The sequence below is a fragment of the Macrosteles quadrilineatus genome, unplaced genomic scaffold (genome assembly GCF_028750875.1).
Source record: "Macrosteles quadrilineatus isolate MER2022 unplaced genomic scaffold, UCM_ALF_1.0 Scaffold_5__1_contigs__length_97177068, whole genome shotgun sequence".
NCBI lineage: Eukaryota > Metazoa > Arthropoda > Insecta > Hemiptera > Cicadellidae > Macrosteles > Macrosteles quadrilineatus.
In genome coordinates this window covers 68,771,980-68,790,507 of record NW_026542598.1, presented here as the reverse complement: position 1 = coordinate 68,790,507, position 18,528 = coordinate 68,771,980, and positions in this window count along the sequence as shown.

Genomic DNA, 18,528 nt, shown 5'->3' with positions numbered 1-18,528 from the left:
AGCCAACAATGCAATAACTATTAGTGTGTATATTTAGAGGTATACAAGAAAGAACCATTTGAAAAAATACTTGAGATTCATTTTTTTTGTAAACGTTTGGTTTGTTTAACTTTATAATTTGCTTTCATACATCTTTACATAGCTTAACATTTTAAGAAGCTAACCAAAAGCTACAACTATATTTACGAGTTGATGATTATTGAATACGAGGCTAAAACATCAAACAAACTTTTCTCGACATATTTGAATTTTCGGTTCAACAAAACACAATGTAACGACCGCAGTGTTCGCAAACAAAACCGGAAATTCGGTCTGATTTGTTTGCTCGTTGTGGAGTGAACTTTCCACTCCGCCAACTCCGCCAGCTAATGATTCTAACGATAACGACTTCTACATACTAATTGGATCTCTGTTTGGAATTTTAACGCATTCTTTCAACACATGCATTTAAAAATTGTAAGTATTCAAAACAGTAATGTCTCTTCATTGTGACTTGTGTTGGTAGGTAATCTCTGAATAGCATTCAGCTATGACATCACTCTGGGGCCATACATTTGCAGCACAAGACATCTTGATTCTTCAGAAGATGTCTTTGAGGTTGATTACGTCCGCTGGGTACAGTGACCGAGTGACCACTGTAAGACTATCTTTTATGGATCTAATCATGATAGCCAGTACATCCAAAATAGTATAGTATTACTTGGACTCTACAAATATTGCAAATATGCATAATTATCTTTAAGTGATAGCTGCGTCAACTACTATACTGTACAAGTAAAAATAACACAAAGTGAATTTACTTTTGAGTGTCTAGTATAACCTAATGATTGGCGTCTCAGAATTTCCAGGGAGAGACGGGTTCAATTCACGGTACATTCACAAACGTTTGAGGGATTGGGCTTTAAATGTCTTCTATATTCCACTAATGTTAGATAAACATTTGATATTCAGAGAAGCCTTTATATCTTAAAACCTAAGAATCTTAAAACCTAAAATCTAAAAGCCTTTTCTTATATGCTACCATCACTTTTAATGTAAAATACTAGTTTTTATTTAGTAATGTAATCCATCTTAATGTTTTTATCGCATGCAGACGAATACCTAGTGGACTCTTCGCATATTAGTGAAAATAATAAGTATTGTTAAGTTGTTGATGTGATAATATAAGTTTATCTTGGCCATGAGTTGTAGAGGAGAAGATTAACCATAAGGGAAACAGCACTTTTTCCTAAGAGATACATTTTTCCTGCTTACTATAAATGCAGACCTAACTTGATAAGGAATGTGTAAAAAAACTTTAAGTTCGGACTTCTTAGGTTAAAAGTCCTTATGGTTTTTAATTTGCAATCCATATATTTCGCTATGGTCATTAAACCTCGTATTATAAAAAAAAAATTAAATACAAACTGTTATCGGCAAAGATTACGTTAAAAAAGATAATATCATAAAAGAGTATTTATAAAAATATTTCAACATATATAAACGAAAGTAATGTTCATATTTAGACTCAATTAGATAAAATCAGATTGCGGTGAAAGATTTGTTTATAAATAAGGTAACACAATAATAGTAAAAAGATAAATAACCAAATGTAGAGGTAGATCTAAATATTATTCAAGAGTGTTAACAGGAAATTCGTAGGGCAAGACATGCTTAAGCGGTGGTAGTGATAAATAAAAAAAACCATACATTTTATAATGAATTTTGTTTAGGGCTTAAGTGATATGAATTACAAATTTGATACTCCATGATAAAAGTATCAAGTGTTGATAGAACAAAATAATCAATTATTGTAAGCTGTGTATTTTTAGGTCTGTTGTACAACTGTTTTTGTAAAAAAAAGAGAAAAGGGCGTTGATGCAAAAATGAACGAGGATAATTGGTTTATCAGCGGTGAAAATAATACCCTCACAAACAAATCCTAATTAAAAGCCACACATTACAAAGCTCTTAATTCTGCCGTAACAGCTTAATGTATAACAGGATTTAATATATTATATGGTAGATTAATAAAAAAAAGGGTTTACTGAAATTTATATAAAAGTAAGATTTGCTATTGCTACTTATTGTATACTTTTAAACTATTGAACAAATTAAAAACGTGATTATTTAAATTATATTAAGGTATAACATTAATGTTTTTGTATATTTCAAACTTATATTACAATATATCCGTTAACAAATTTATTGCTTAAAAATTGAACTGATCCACAGTAATGTAGGAGGTAAAATATTTAGTGTCTTGAATACATTTACTAATGTAAAAAATACACTGCATTTTATTCTTACAAAATCGTATCAGTCTAAATAGTGAAAAAATGTTTTTTATAGAAAAGTTAACACATCACTTGAACAATTAATATAAAAACACAAACAAAATTATTATATATTGATACTACTTGATGAACAAAATTTGTTTAAAGTTAGCAGTTTAGGAATAATTAATTATAGTGTATCCATAAGTTATAATTATAGCGTAATTATACGTTATAAACCTATTATTATACACTTACTGGTAAATTATCATAACAAGATTTAAATTTACTTTTTAAATTATAAATAAATAATAAGTCTAATTTTATCATAAATTATGTTGCTTAGAGTCCATAATGACCAACAAAATATATTTTGAATACATTAAACACATTTTCTTTTAAATTAAGTGATGACCAATTAAAATTGAAAATTAATATTTTTTTTACTGTTCTAGTAGTAGCGCGAAATTTTATCTAGAGGTAACGTGTTCAAGTCCCACCATTCACCAATGTACAAGTTATAACGTCGAAACTCTAGGCCTCTCACTTGAAGTAATGTGACAAAAATCTCGGGCTTAAGACTCATGAAATGTAGTTGAAAAGTGAAATGAAATTGTAGCAGCTTCGCCTTATCTCATCATTTGTTTGAATCAACTCCAGCATTATTTGCAAAGAATAAAAGCAAACATTTGTTATTTTTACGTAAAAAAAATATTTCGTACTTAGAATATGCACATTACTATAGACTAACCAGTATGTTTTATCTATAATATTACGTCCATCTTTTGTAGAATTTTTTACACTCAAAATAGTCTCCACAGAAATGTTTATGAGTTACTTATCCTAAACAACTCTTTAAAAAGGTAGGACTATGGGTCCTTCTACACTTGCTATTCGTGCATTGGCGTTAATATATCAAATGTTTCACCTTTCTCTAACAACAATTTCTAGAGTTTATTTACCGATTACAAACCATAAGCTGTGATACACGATGACGACTTTATTTTTTTTCTATTGTTTATGTGCAGTGGCAAAACATGATGGCTACTAAATGGTCTTTGTGTTATACTATACAGTAGTATACTGTAAATTAAAAGAACCACATTTTCTTAAACCGTCTTATTATATTGTTGGTAATTTAACAAGCTATTGCATTGGAGCTATACAAGGTGCTTTTGCTGACAAGTTATTCAAAACACTATAACATTTTATTCAATTGTTTAAGTGCTATAGGGAAAAAAATAGGATTCATAGATTTTCGACTTTTAAAAGTTTAAAACGTCTAATATTAAGAATTTATTCATAGACTTACAAAGAACCGTATAAATGTGTCAAATATACATATATGCATATATATATATATATATATATATATATATATGTGTGTGTGTGTGTGTGTGTGTGGTTCGGTTAAATATTGGATTAATGAAATGCAGTAGCGTTTCACCGACAAAATATTCTGTAAGTTTCATCTCAAAGAGGCTGGTTCAACTGAAACAAGTTTTTAAGAGTTCTCTTTGATGCATTAGGAAAGTATTTAGTGGCTACGCAGAAAACGGAATGAGTTTGCTGATGTCTTTGTCGACAAGTCAAAAGTTGGGTTTAAGGTAACAGACCTTTGTAACCGGTAATGAATTTATTTTAGTTTCATACTTGAGTTATTTGTGTTAAAGACTTGTCCAGCCTTATTCTTCGGTGATGAATATTCTACGAATTAAAGATATAAAAGATATAAATTATGAAAGTTTTGCAAAAACAAAATATACATATAGTTGAACATTAATGTAAGAAATTGTCTTAATTTCATTTTGTTGAAACTGTGTAAAATGACATAAAGAAATACATGACACATATGAAATGAACGCCCATGCAATCGCATCGGTTGGCAATCAAAACAACATTAGTCAACAACAGTATCAGTCTCATGTTTCGACATTGAATAATACATTTTCGTTTAAGTGAGGATTTTCTCGCTACGATTCTAATTGATATACAACTAGGAAATTAGTTTTATTTAAACAAATCACCAACTAATGCTTTATCCTGGGGACACTGTTAAAAGTATGTGTTTTCGAACAAATAAAACGTATTAGCTTACTCTTCATACTCCATGTGTGCTCAATTTGCTGCTTAATTTGTGTATTATACGGATTGGCTATTTACTTCGTGATAATGTGTTTAGTTTTGACCCTTTCAATAATCACGCTTTCCGCCAGCTAGCTCATGGTCCCAACCAAATGCTTGAAAGGGCGATATTTTGAAAGTTAGTTTTTATCGTGATAAAAAAATGTATAATACTATTTTGGCCTAAACAGTTTTAACACACTTTCATACCAGCCATAGTCGAGTACCTAATTAACAATTTCTTTGGTAGTAAAGTCAAAGTTCAACCCTTTAGTTATTAAAATATGTTATGGTAATTGACAGAACCTAATGTAGGTACTACCCTATCAACAAAATACCCATCAACAAAATATTTACCCTATCGACAAAATATTATTCCAAGATATAGTATTATAATGTAATATTAACATATATTTATTTTACTATGTTTTAAAATATTGGAGTAGGCCTATGCATTGTTAACCTTTTTACACTTTGAGTTTGAGGAAAACATAACATGTTATTAAGTAGAATACAAAACAACCTCTACAACGTGATAAACCAACAGACGAGTCTAGAAAATAAATAACACATAAGATGAGTCGCTCTCTTGCAGGATATTGGCAATTCCATGGACGTTGCCTCAACTTCTTTTTGAGCTCTTCATCCCCCTTAGAGACTAAATCACCACTTTAGACATTGTATTAACGACTACTTTAGACTTTAAAAGGATTAGGTTAGGTCAACTTAGATAAAAACGATTTTTAGCTTAAATTGCAAATGAAAATGTTGTTGTTTAGTTATTAAAATGTCAATGAGTAAATATTAAACCTACTTGTATTGTTACTAATTTAATAAAGCTATAAACATGAGTACACAGATAAGTGCAAAATGTAAAACTTACTCCTAAGTAAATAGATTTGTAAAAATTATGATTGTATTTTTATATAATAAAAGTATTATTTCACATTATAAAGCGATATGAATATACGCAAATTGTAAACGAGTGTCGAAATAGTTTTACATCCTTTATTACTGTAGCAGGAAAAAAATACTCAATTAACAAAGTAATTCCTTTTATAGTGGACTAATAAGACTCAAGATCGCGCCACTCATCCTTCACCCATATTTGGGTTAAATTACGCACCTAGTGGCGTCCCCATCTTAAACTTAGATCGTTCTTAGTTCTTAAATTGTTTACAAATAATACCGTAGTACGCAGAATGGACGTGCATTCAAATGATTTCTTGAAAAACCTTTTCATAATTTCAAATTGTTAGTTTCCCTAATTACCCAAGCAAAAATAAATATATAATAAAAAATTACGTTATTATTTTACATGAGATTTTTGTTAAGCCACTTTAAATTTTGCATTTAATTTGTTTTATACATCAATAATGTATTATTAAGCCACGTATAGTTGCTTGTTATTTGTATGTTTAATTTATAACTGTTTGAAATAATTACAATTCCGTCCATCTTCAGTTTTTGATAAGAATCTAAAGTTTATAAATATTATTTTTTCCTTTATTGCTTACGATCATGAGCAGTCTGATCGGACAATATTTTATGTATTAAATTTATACACCCTAAGAATATATTTGCTTATTATCTTCAATTGTTAAGTCAAATTAAATATAAAATTTATCAGTTTTAATTCTAACACAAGCCAATTTCAAATCAGCCTGCAGCTACAAATCTGTGGGAGTAATATATTTTTATATAGGCCTAATACACACCCTTCAATTTCTCTTCTAAATACTTATATGTGAGCCAAATGACTAGTTATATTTTTAATAAATAAAACATATATTTTTTATGATTAAAATAATAGCAATAATAAAAATAAATTAGCAAAAACAAATGTATAATAAAATATTACGTTATTATTTTACATGAGATCTTTGTCAAGCCGCTTTAAATTTAACTAAAATAAATAAATAAAATTATCATCCGTAAAAATTAATAACTGGATTTAAGACTTAATTATTTGTGTGCAAATAATGGAAAACACGTTGAAGTTAGGCAAACTCCTTACAATTTTCCAAAACATGAAATTATTTTCTGAACTTTAATTACTATTTCATAGCCTCAAGTGGAAAGATAAGGATTTTATAGTTGTTTGAAGTTTTAAGGTTTTTTTAAACACCCTGTACATATACACTAATTTAAGAGTATACAAATAACATATAAACAATAAATTATTAGTTTTGAAATTCAGTCGTTTACTGTTTTTGTAATCTATGAGGATTATCAGAGGATTTTGAGTGTCAAAGCTTAATGAAATAATTGGTAGTGCTATGTACAATATTACAAAAGATCAGTAGGAAATAACATTTATTGATTTTAAAAGGCAGTTTTTAATGCAATACCTTTGTTTAATTGATAAAAGGCAAAGGTAACAGTGATATTATTTTAAAATAATGTAGTAATGTATCTTCCTTATGTATTTTCGACCATTTTGATATGCTCATCTTGTTTGGTTAGATTTTAGTCTAGATTTTTTTCGTATAAATTTTTATTAGTATACCTTTAAATCATAGATAATGTATTGCAAATATTTTTGAATTGTATACATTGATGGCCGCAAGCAAGGCTTACAAAATAACCAAACACTATTTCACATGTATGGCGAAAACAACCTAACGTGTCTAAGTATAACATTACAACAATAATAAGAGTATATATAATTTATTTCTTTGAAAAATTAATTTAGCACTATAAACATAATAATTCGCTTTTTGCTATTTGTGTAAGTGAACAGATTGGTCAATAATAGAAAAGAAAAGGTAAAAAACATATGTAAAACACCAAAAGGTGTGAATTAGTTTACACAGAACCATCAAAGCGTGAAATACCTTAAACTAACTAAGTTTGTAATCCACTGAAGCAAAAGTATGATATGCATTAAGGATTGAAGTTTGGCTTGATAAGCGAGAGTTGTGAGTTTTGATGAGCAAAACACGGTTACACTTTCTACCGCTTGGCTGAGTTAATGATAATTTACACTTCAACTAACTTATACACCCCCAAGTGTCTTGTCCGGGTAAATGTAATGCATTATTCCCTTTACTACGGTTTCTCAGAATGAGTCATCATGTTTTAATTTATTTGTAAAATAGTAACAAAATATTTTTTTATTCCCCCCCCCTGTAGGCTATTATAGTTAGCATATATGGAGAAAGTATTGTTTTTGTCAACACTTTCTAGTTTAAGGTTTGAGTGGATAGATCAGTTTTTAATGGCTCTGGATCCAAAAAAGTGGTTTTCGAAATGATGTCTGTCCGTGAGTGTGTCTGTCTGTCTGTATGTATGTGTGGAGGTGTACAGAGCTACAGACCACATCACTGTGGTCTAATTTTGAAAAAAAATCTTTTATGTAGATAAAATAGCTTATTAATGGTAATTCTTCCATAAAAATTCATAAAATGCCGGAAAAATCTAATTCTCTCGAAAATGACCCAAACGATTTCAAAACAAAATTTTTATTTTATAGGCAATTAAATTCTGAACACAATGGTATCTCATTTCTGTAAAATTACATTTCATAGGGTATTGTAGATTATGCTATTTTCTGGCAAATAGGGCTAGGGGAAAATCAGGTTTTGAAAAAAAGTCATTTTAGTTTAAATTAGTACGTTATAGTCCTTATAATTCTAAACAAAATAGTGAAACCACCCATGTTACTATTATGTAAAATGACTACACATTATTCACGATTTAAGTTTTGGGTTTTAAATTACGTAAAAAATGAAGCTAAAAGACAAACATAAAATGTCTTTTTAAATTCGTCTAGATTCTTATTTTTGTGCAATTATCATCCTTTGTAACATTATTTTAATGTGTAGGCCTAAGTATTACTTTGAGAAAAATAAACACAAAAAATGATTTAAAAAAAATTAAAAAATAACATGAACTTTATGGGTTGCCGAAATGGCAACGCAATATAAACATGAAATCTAAACAAATGGAAGAAATTCCAATCAAATGTTTTATTTAAAGTGTAGGGTGAAAATAGTTATTTGTGCAACTAGTGAGAAAAGTGAGCAATTGACTCACTCGAGAGAAATCCTTACTCACGAGCCGTAGGCGAGTGAGGAATGGTTTCTCGAGTGAGGCAATTGTACTTTGAACTCGAGTTGCACATTATACTTTTCCTACAGTTACCATAAAACAAATACATTTGTGAAGAAACATAACCTATTTTTACACAGAAGTGAACTTTTAATATAAAATTTAATGTGAAGTGACAAATACAACAGTACAACAGCTGACCAGCTGATTTACAGCCAGTGCTGCCAACGTATATAGCGCGCATACGACGTTGCCTGCATGTTACGCGCTCACTATTTCGCGCCTTCACGTTGCAAATCTGGAGTGAGACAAAGTAATTAGAGTGAGACAATGTTGACATTGTCTCACTGATGAGCGAATTGGCCACTTTGCTTTCTCAAATGAGTGAGAGAACATGTACATTGTTAGGTAACTGTAGGAAAATAAATAAGTCTGTAAATTACATATTTTTGGTCGAGTTTTCAACCACTGGACGACCTCTAGTATACAGGGTGTCCATAAAAAACGTTTCAGGACTTTGGGAAATGAATCCCCATACTAAAAGGAAGAAAAAAGTTTATGGGAAGGTATGTCCGAAAATCCATATTTACCCAGATATCCGCCATTTTGTTTTTTATACAAAAATATTTTTATCTGTGAAGTTTTTTATTCGATGATTATGAAACTTGGTAAACATGTTACCATACACAAGACCTATAATAGAAAAAATAATAAAGTTGTTCCGATTGTAAATTTCAAAATGGCGGCCGTTTGAATTTTTCTAACTTAAATAACTCGAAAACGGCTAATTCTATGAAAAGATGTCAAGAATACTTTTTTTAGCATTTTTAATTTCCTATCAAATGATACCAAGATCAAAAAGATCAGACAAAAGATAACTGAAATATACCGGTTTTTGTGTAAAAATAAGGCAAAAATTAAGGGTTCCCCGACTAATTTGCCTTATTTTTATACAAAAACCGGTATATTTCAGTTATCTTTTGTCCGATCTTTTTGATTTTGGTACTGTTTGATAGGAAATTAAAAATGCTAAAAAAAAGTATTCTTGACATATTTTCATAGAATTAGCCGTTTTCGAGTTATTTAAGTTAGAAAAATTCAAACGGCCGCCATTTTGAAATTTACAATCGGAACAACTTTATTATTTTTTCTATTATATGTCTTGTGTATGGTAACATGTTTACCAAGTTTCATAATCATCGAATAAAAAACTTCACAGATAAAAATATTTTTGTATAAAAAACAAAATGGCGGATATCTGGGTAAATATGGATTTTCGGACATACCTACCCATAAACTTTTTTCTTCCTTTTAGTATGAGGATTCATTTCTTAAAGTCCTGAAACGTTTTTTATGGACACCCTGTATATAAATATAACCCCGAAAATATTTAAGGGTAACCGATTACTTTACTTAATCCTAAAATTTCTTCATCAATATATTTATAAATATAACCACAAACATATTACACTAACATAAGAGTTGCCGATTAAAGAATACCAAAATTAAAACCCAACCACTCTTTTCTTGAGTTTTTTTTATACTTTCATTTGACCAAAATACAATGTAACGGCCGCAATGCTCTCGAATAAAACCGGAAATTCAGTGTGATTTGTTTGCTCGTTGTGGAGTGAACTTTCCACACCACCGACTCAGCCAGCTAATGATTCTGCAGTTAACGGCTTCTACATCCTAATTGGGTCTTGGTTTTGAATTTAATATTTTCATTTAAAAATACACATTCCTGATTTGCTCAGTATTTGAACAAGCAATATGTGTTGCCATAAAGTTTACTCATTTGGCAAAATGAGGTATTTATTGAGTGGAATATCCATTGTTTACCTACCTACCTATATTTCATGGTTTTACCTTAGTTTACCTTGGTTACCTATATTTCTTAAGTGATATTTGGGTAATAGGGAAAAATTTATCTCAATCTGAAGGACAAATGCATTTTTTGTTTCAAGGAAAGGTAAACAAAGATCATTGATTTTGCTCAATATCAACGGGTCAAGTACGATAACTATTGCTATTATAGCAGTCAGCATTCGGTACATACGTAAATGCTTTATTTTTTCAAAACAAAATGCAATTTAATATATCTAGATATAATAAAAAATTTTCAATTTTTTATTGGCGTTTTTTTGCGTTACTTATGCTGAACAATCACATAAAAGAATCATAGGACACAAATTGAATCATAATATAAAAATACAATTTGTTTTCTTAGAATGATTAACTTAAATTTTTTCGAACGTAAATTATAAAATCTAACAATGTCAAAAAATCTTATAAATAAACTACTTTGGATAGCTGTGCATTAAAAGTAATAAATGAACGTGGTTCAGAGTGAATCTTGATGATAATTTGGTGTGATAAATTATCATCAATTTTTTATGATTTTTCCGCTATGGCTATTACGCCAAAAATAGATGTAGGCCTATAGACAAATTAAGCATACAATTGAATATTACTTTAAATATTTACTCACTTATTTTAGCCAGAGTTGAAAATATGTACAATTATGAAAAAATAAAAAATACCCCCGCCGCAGCAAACCTGCAGACTAAGCGAATTTCAACTCGTCTGATTACATTTTTACTAAAATATTTCCATAAATAAGACATATTATTCCCTATTTAAATAACATTAGATTTAACGAGTGCTTAGGTTTGCTGCTACGGGGAAGGTAAAAAGTGTTTTTGACCATACGTCAATAGTATAGGATGAAATAAATAAATTTGCCAAATTTTATCAATATATACCCATAAACAAGTAAACTACAACAATTTTCATTTTCTCCATAAGAATAACATGGGAATTTTTAATTACACTATTTTTGAATTTTCTCCGTGACCGTTAGGCATACAACAGCGCTTCAATATACTAAATTATTTCTTTTTTTAAGCTCTACAAAACGGTTTAGAAAGAAATCGCAAAATTTTTTGTTTTTAGGTTGAAAAATGGGAAAAACCCATTTTTACCCCATAAAACCCCCCATAAACCCCCGTTCCCATGGTCCAATTATGCTGGATCGCGAACTCGTTCGAATAAACGTAGGTTTACACGTTTGTACCAAATTTCATCAAAATCGGATCATTTTTGCTCGAGTTATCGCGCTAACGGACACATATATATATATATATATATATATATATAAATATATATATAAATATATATATATTTATATATATATATATATGAATTTGAACGGATGGTGTTTTTGGCCTCTAGGGACCTCAAAATGAAAAATTAGATCGGTCTCGGGTCCAGGTCTTACCATGAGTACTACGGTAATAGCTTATTCCCTATATGGGAAATTCGCTAAAAACATGTGTATGATATTTTTCATGTGAGAGCAAAAAATGAACATCGTTTTTGACGAAGTATAAACAATACTAATTTGTTTGCCTTGTGTGGAAATAATACCCAAACAAACAAAACCTAATTAAAAGCTACACGTTACAGAGCTCTTAATTCAGCTTCAACAAGTATGTTGACGGATATGATCGTATTTATATGGCAGATTAATAATCAATTCAGTTTGTCTACTGTACTGTTAAATTTGAAATTGATAACTCGTTATCAAATATGTTTAAAGTTTTTAGGAATTGAGAGTGTGATATTATCTACAGAGTTTGCACAATTTACCGTTAGGAAAAAATATCGGTAATCTGTTACATATATGCGTTAACAAATATATATAATATATATAAATATATATATATTCAATCGCGTATTCTTCTATTCAATGCCGTACGGATAAAACAGAATAACGCTTTCACTGCTTAGGAACGAAATATTCTGGAAGTTTCCTTGACTACGTCTCACCTGAAAAAAAGTTTTAAAGAGTTCTCTTTGATCCATTAGGGAAAGTATTTAGTGGCTAGAGATAAAACGGAATGAAGAACCGATGTCGTAGTCGGCAAGTCAAAAGGCGGATAATGGAGTTTTATCCACAAATTGTATACTATAATGCTTTCTGGTCATAGCAATATTTCACTTATTTTCAAAATAATTTACTTTTTGATAACCTTATGATATGATGATGTCTTTTTTAAGCTTGGATTGAAATTGGGTTGGGGCTGTTTTACTTATAATAAAATAATGTATTTACCGTTATTTATGCTTATAACGTTCTGCAGATAAAATATGCCTTAAATAGGGCGTTTATAAAAAAAAATCATCAGGTTTTAAACCATTTATTGACGTTATTGTTATACAAATACGGATATAAAATATAAAACAGAAAGGAGAACTCTAAAATGTTTCATAGACACCCCACGAGTGATCAATGTGCCGTCCAATATATGCCGTATATTACCCCATACACCGGCTAGCATCGCAAGGTTGATTGATTCTACGGCATTGCGAATCCGTCCACGGAGCTCTTGAAGCGTTTGAGAAATTAGCGGTACATAAACGTTGCCTTTTACATAGCCCCATAGAAAACCCACACACCGTAAGATCAGGGGATCTAAGGGGCCATTTGAGAAGGATCAAGTCATTATCGTCTAAATGTGTCTTTCTTGAATCGTAATCATTTTGAAAATAATGTAAACACGTCCAAGAAAAAAAACAAGACTGGTCATTGAACAGCTGATTAAAAAACTTGGAAACATGCTTTTTAAGCCTTATGTTTCAAATATTAATGTGGGACAAGAATTGAGTGAGGTACATGCCATTATAACCTGATGATACTTTTATAAACGCCCTGTACTTAGGAGGTAACAATACATGATTTTTTTACAAAAAGTAGATAATAACGTTTAGATACAAATATTTTAAATTTATTTCGATTTCAAACGTTCAAAATACGAGTATTGTATTGGAACTATACAGAAAGCAATGAGATCGCTTACCAAAGCCAAAGCGATCATATCAGTTAGCAATAAAAATGTCATTAGCCAGTAACGGACATGTTTTTAAATTGAATATCACATTTCGTTTAACAGGGGATTTTCTAGATACAATCCTATTGATATACAACTATTTAGTGTGTTTCAATTTAAGTAACTGACAGGTTATTCAGCAGTTGAAGATAAAACTATTTGTTTTCTAATGGACACATACTGTGTACGTTTACTCTACATAATTCATGGACCTCCCTCTTATAAATTTTTTAGTTTTAAAATTGTTTTTAAGATGAAATACATTGGGCAATTGGGACCTCTATATTTGAAAACCTGATGTATACAATGTAAGACAATGTAAGGGCTAATAGTTTTATATTTTTAACTCTGGAAGCCAGAAATTTATCTTTTTATGTTTGTCTCTACTTAATGATGAATCATATCAAATACAATTCATGTTCTCATTTGCCTTTTTTATAGTTTTTCTTCCATATTCTGAATCGTTCAAGAATCCCAAATAAAATCCAAGTATTGTTCACTATGTCATGGCAAAGTATGAAACAACAGACTTTAAGTCAACTTACATTAGGTTAGCCTTAAATGTCTCCAGTTATGAAAAAAACCCTCTTTACAATCCTTACAAAGCCTAAAGTCGCTCTTAATACGTGTTCTGGTGGGTAATTTTAGTTTCTAAAGAGATGAAGAAGTTAAGGCAACGTCCATGGAATTGCCAATATCCTGTAAGAGAGCGACTCATCTTATGTGTTATTTATATTCCGGCTCTGCCTTCGTGTTATTGCATTTGGGAAATTAATTGATATTTTGTATTCAATAAAATTGTATTTTTTACCCATAAAATAAAATTAGACCGTTGTGGTCTTTACAATGCGTTTTTTGAACGCTGTAGTTGAGGTTTTTATTAATTGTTTTGTATTTTTTTTATTGCGTGGTTCGAAAACAAATTAGAAAGGGGGAAATTGTAACCAAAATCGTGTAAAAACTCGTTATCTGACTAAAATTTACAAAAAATATACTAAAAGTAAAATTGATCAATCATTAAATGCAAGGAACTCAACCACACTTTGTTTAACAAAACATATTGTAAAGATAAAACGGTACAAAAATATAACCGGAAATTCCGTTTGATTTGTCTGCTCATTGAGAGTGAACCATCTTTGTGGTTAGTTATCTCCACAAGCTACTGATTCTGATAATATCTGATTTTATTACTTTTATTCATATTTGTTTTATTTAACTTGTAATCTTGACTCTAAAGTGTTGGTTTAGCGCGGTATTTTAATCAGAATTGTGTTTTCACAAGTATTATCCGGTAGATAAGTGCAACTATAAACTTACACATTACTGTGATGATCTCACGAGGGGTTATTTCTTTGAAGTTTTAACATCAACGTAGCGAGCAATAATTATTGTTTATGGTACTCACTAACATAACTTAATAAATTATTAATAACTATCCAAATGATTAATAAACGATCAATGATGTATATCTAATATTTACTACAAAAAAGTAATTGTAAAAAATACAAATTAGAGAACTCTAATCTTTAATGACATAACCGTGTTAATTTTCTATACATTTCAATATATTTAGTAAACTACACACCAATAAAGTCTCACTCAATTTCAAGATTCAACCATCATAGTTAATCTTCCAGAATAAAAAGCATAGGCTGATTACAAAAAATAAATAAAGCATTGAACTGGTTGAAGTATACGATTTTGGAATCTTCAATAAAAAATAAACAAAACTATCTATTTGATTGCTGATTAAACTTTAGACGTTACTTGATTTTTTGCGTGAGACCCAGTTTACAGCAATACGACCAGCAATCAATTTTATCACAAACATCAGCAATCAACAACAATCAACAATCAATTTTACGATAACAAAAAATGTTGTACAGAATAAAAGTTCAGCTCAGCTCTGAGGAAAATCTACTACAGAAGTATTACCAAGTAATCAACAAAAGAAAATTTGAGGTTCCACAACTTTCGTTCTCTGTTGCCTCATTCAGTATACAAAAAAATCTGGTCCACCAGACATCAAGTAGTTTTTTTTTACCTTAGTATACTATTATTAGAGAGAATACCTTGGCCAGTATCAGTTTCAATATGTTCCATGCCATAGAGATACTATGCATACATGTATAAGATTTACAGATACAAACATAACATCGTTATAAGATAATAGCTCCATTTCTTCTACCGAAAAGTGAATCACATTGTTTTTTTTTCCTTCCAAAGAAAATTATTTGAGTCGATAAAATGAATTGCAAAAACAGTCCGCTATCCTCCATACCTTAGTTACCCTAGGTACTTCTAATTTTTTTACATAGCAATAAATTGGAAATGTTTCCATGATCAGAACAAATGATTTGGTTAAAACATTAAACGGTGTCAAATCATTAAAGTATGCTAATTATCCTGTGTTCTTTTTTCTAACCTGCAAATTGTAACGCTGTCCTTTATTTTCTTAATATTTAAAAATACGAGGCATGTTTTTTAAGTAAGTACCGTTTTTAAACTTCTCCGTTCCAGCGCTGCGATTGGCATTTTGGACATTTGCGCTGTATATGTGCATCTATTGGCAAGCCCTAGCCGGAAATTCGACAACAATCGGCCGTGTTTACATCCGGTATCGAGCATTCAAAATGGTGCCGCCAATTGAGACTGCCGCCGACTGTGAAGTGCGCGCTGTAATTAGATTTTTAAGTGCTAAAGGTGTGAAAGCCATTGAAATTTATCGACAGATTAGTGAGGTGTATGGCGAGAACATTTATAAGTGACGGAATGGTACACAAGTGGGTAAGGGCATCTAAAGACGGCCCCACCAACGTTCATTATGAGCAACGCACTGGGCAGCGTCACTGTCCCCAGTACCCAGTGCGTTGCTAATCATGAACGTTGGTGGGGCCGTCTTTAGATGCCCTTACCCACTTTTGTACCATTCCGTCACTTATAAATGTTCTCGCCATACACCTCACTAATCTGTCGATACATTTTAATGGCTTTCACACCTTTAGCACTTAAAAATCTAATTACAGCGCGCACTTCACAGTCGGCGGCAGTCTCAATTGGCGGCACCATTTTGAATGCTCGATACCGGATGTAAACACGGCCGATTGTTGTCGAATTTCCGGCTAGGGCTTGCCAATATATGCACATATACAGTGAAAGTGTCCAAAATGCCAATCGCAGCACTGCAACGGAGAAATTTAAAAATGGTACTTACTTAAAAAACATGCCTCGTATAATGAGTTCCTAAATTAAAACGAACCAAAGAGTAATAAGACGACGTAATAATTGAACAGATTGAAAATTAAGTCTTTTTCTACACATCCAAAACTGAACAACCCATTTTCCATACGACCAGTTATCAATTCTGATTTGTTTGCTCGTTGGCGATTGAAGTTTTCGCGTCACTAGCTATTCTATGTAATGAATCCATCAACCGTTAGTCACTTTTACATACTAAGTGGGTTTTCTGTGTTCATATTATCATTAAATCTTTCCTCCAAAGAGTGCACATCTAAAACTTTGTATGAGTTATTCATATGGGTCAATACTGTTTACAAAATAATATTTAACTGTAACTGGTAAAAATTAATGAGACACGATGCCCAACATCTCCTTTGTTTCGCAATCAGTAACTAGAGAGGGTTAAGAATCTCATAATAATTTATCGTCATATAGTTTAATGTACTTGATGACCAACGTCTATATTTTGCCTACACCATTGGAAACGGATGAGCTGGATGTCGAGAAGTTCACTGAAGTATTTTCACGTTGAGGATTGGAGAATCCTACTCCATTCGGTGAGGATGGCGTCAAACCTTTGTTAGTAAATGTCTATGGGTAATAATCTTTTAGAAGGCCCACATTAATACAGATGCCCAAAGATTAATTTCGAACTATTTCAGTACCTAAAATACAAATTAACCCATAGATTAAGGAAGATTTTTAATCGTAGCCCAAGGTTAGGAAAATATGAGCGGTTTAAAATTAAAAAGTGAAGCTTACACATTGAAATGATCCTGTATTGCAGGTTGAGCTAAGATCACCTTCAATGGCAATCAAAATGTGAAACAGGTGGCTCAAATAACTCTGTGTACAGTAAATTTGATAGGTAATATTATTAATAGGATTGTTAATAGGAAAATGTGTTACTAGCAAAATAATGAATACCATACACATCATTCTGAAAAAAGATTTTTTTAAAGAATATAATAATTGCAAATACAGACACCTTTAATTGCCAACGATAGATGAGTTAAATGGGGCTTTTTTATAAAGAAAAAACGCAAATAACTGCATTGAAAGTGTAAAAAAAACTAGATCAAATGAAAAGTATTTTCACATACAGTTCCTTAGGCAGTTCTTACCAGAGGTTTTGCTCGACAACTTTGCTTAAACTAGGAATTGTTCCATACAAACTTGCGGAATACTCAACATGCAAACAAAATATGGCTGATTTAGACGTAATATTTTTTAGTAAATTCTCCTCTCTATTTCCACCTCATATTCTTATTTGTTAATTGACAAATTGTACTCATACAGTTCTTAATTTTTTTATTAGCTAAGTAAACAAAAAATCATATAGCTGTATTTTTGTACGAAAGTGATGTTATTAATTTAGTACTAAATATCTAAATACTAAGGTATTTATATTTTTAAAACTTTGTTTTGTAAAAACTATTTATTTGTTGAACTTAACACATTGTTTCCCAAAACGCAATAAACCTAAAGCAGAGTGAGTCTAGAATATAAATAACACATAAGATGAGTCGCTCTCTTGCAGGATATTGGCAATTCCATGGACGTTGCCTCAACTTCTTTTGGAGCTCTTCATCCCCTTTACAGACTAAATCAAAACTTTTGAACTTGTATTAAGGACTACTTTATACCAACTATATAAACAACTACTTAGTGTTATAAAAGGTCAAAGTGTATAAGTGAATCTGTTTCCAGTGTTTGAACATGGTCCAGTTTTTAATGGTTTATGTTGACAAGATTTGTAAATAAATACTTTCTTTAAGGTTGATTTTTCAAAAATAAATATGTTATGGACCCACCACTTTTGACCCTCGAATGTAAGATTAAAATATAAGTTTTCATACAAATCTATTCTATATATAATTCAGTTTTAAAAATCTTTGTACAACTAAATCTAGAGTTCTACTGGACCGATTTTATTAACTAATGGGTCGTTGGAAAGCTTAAGT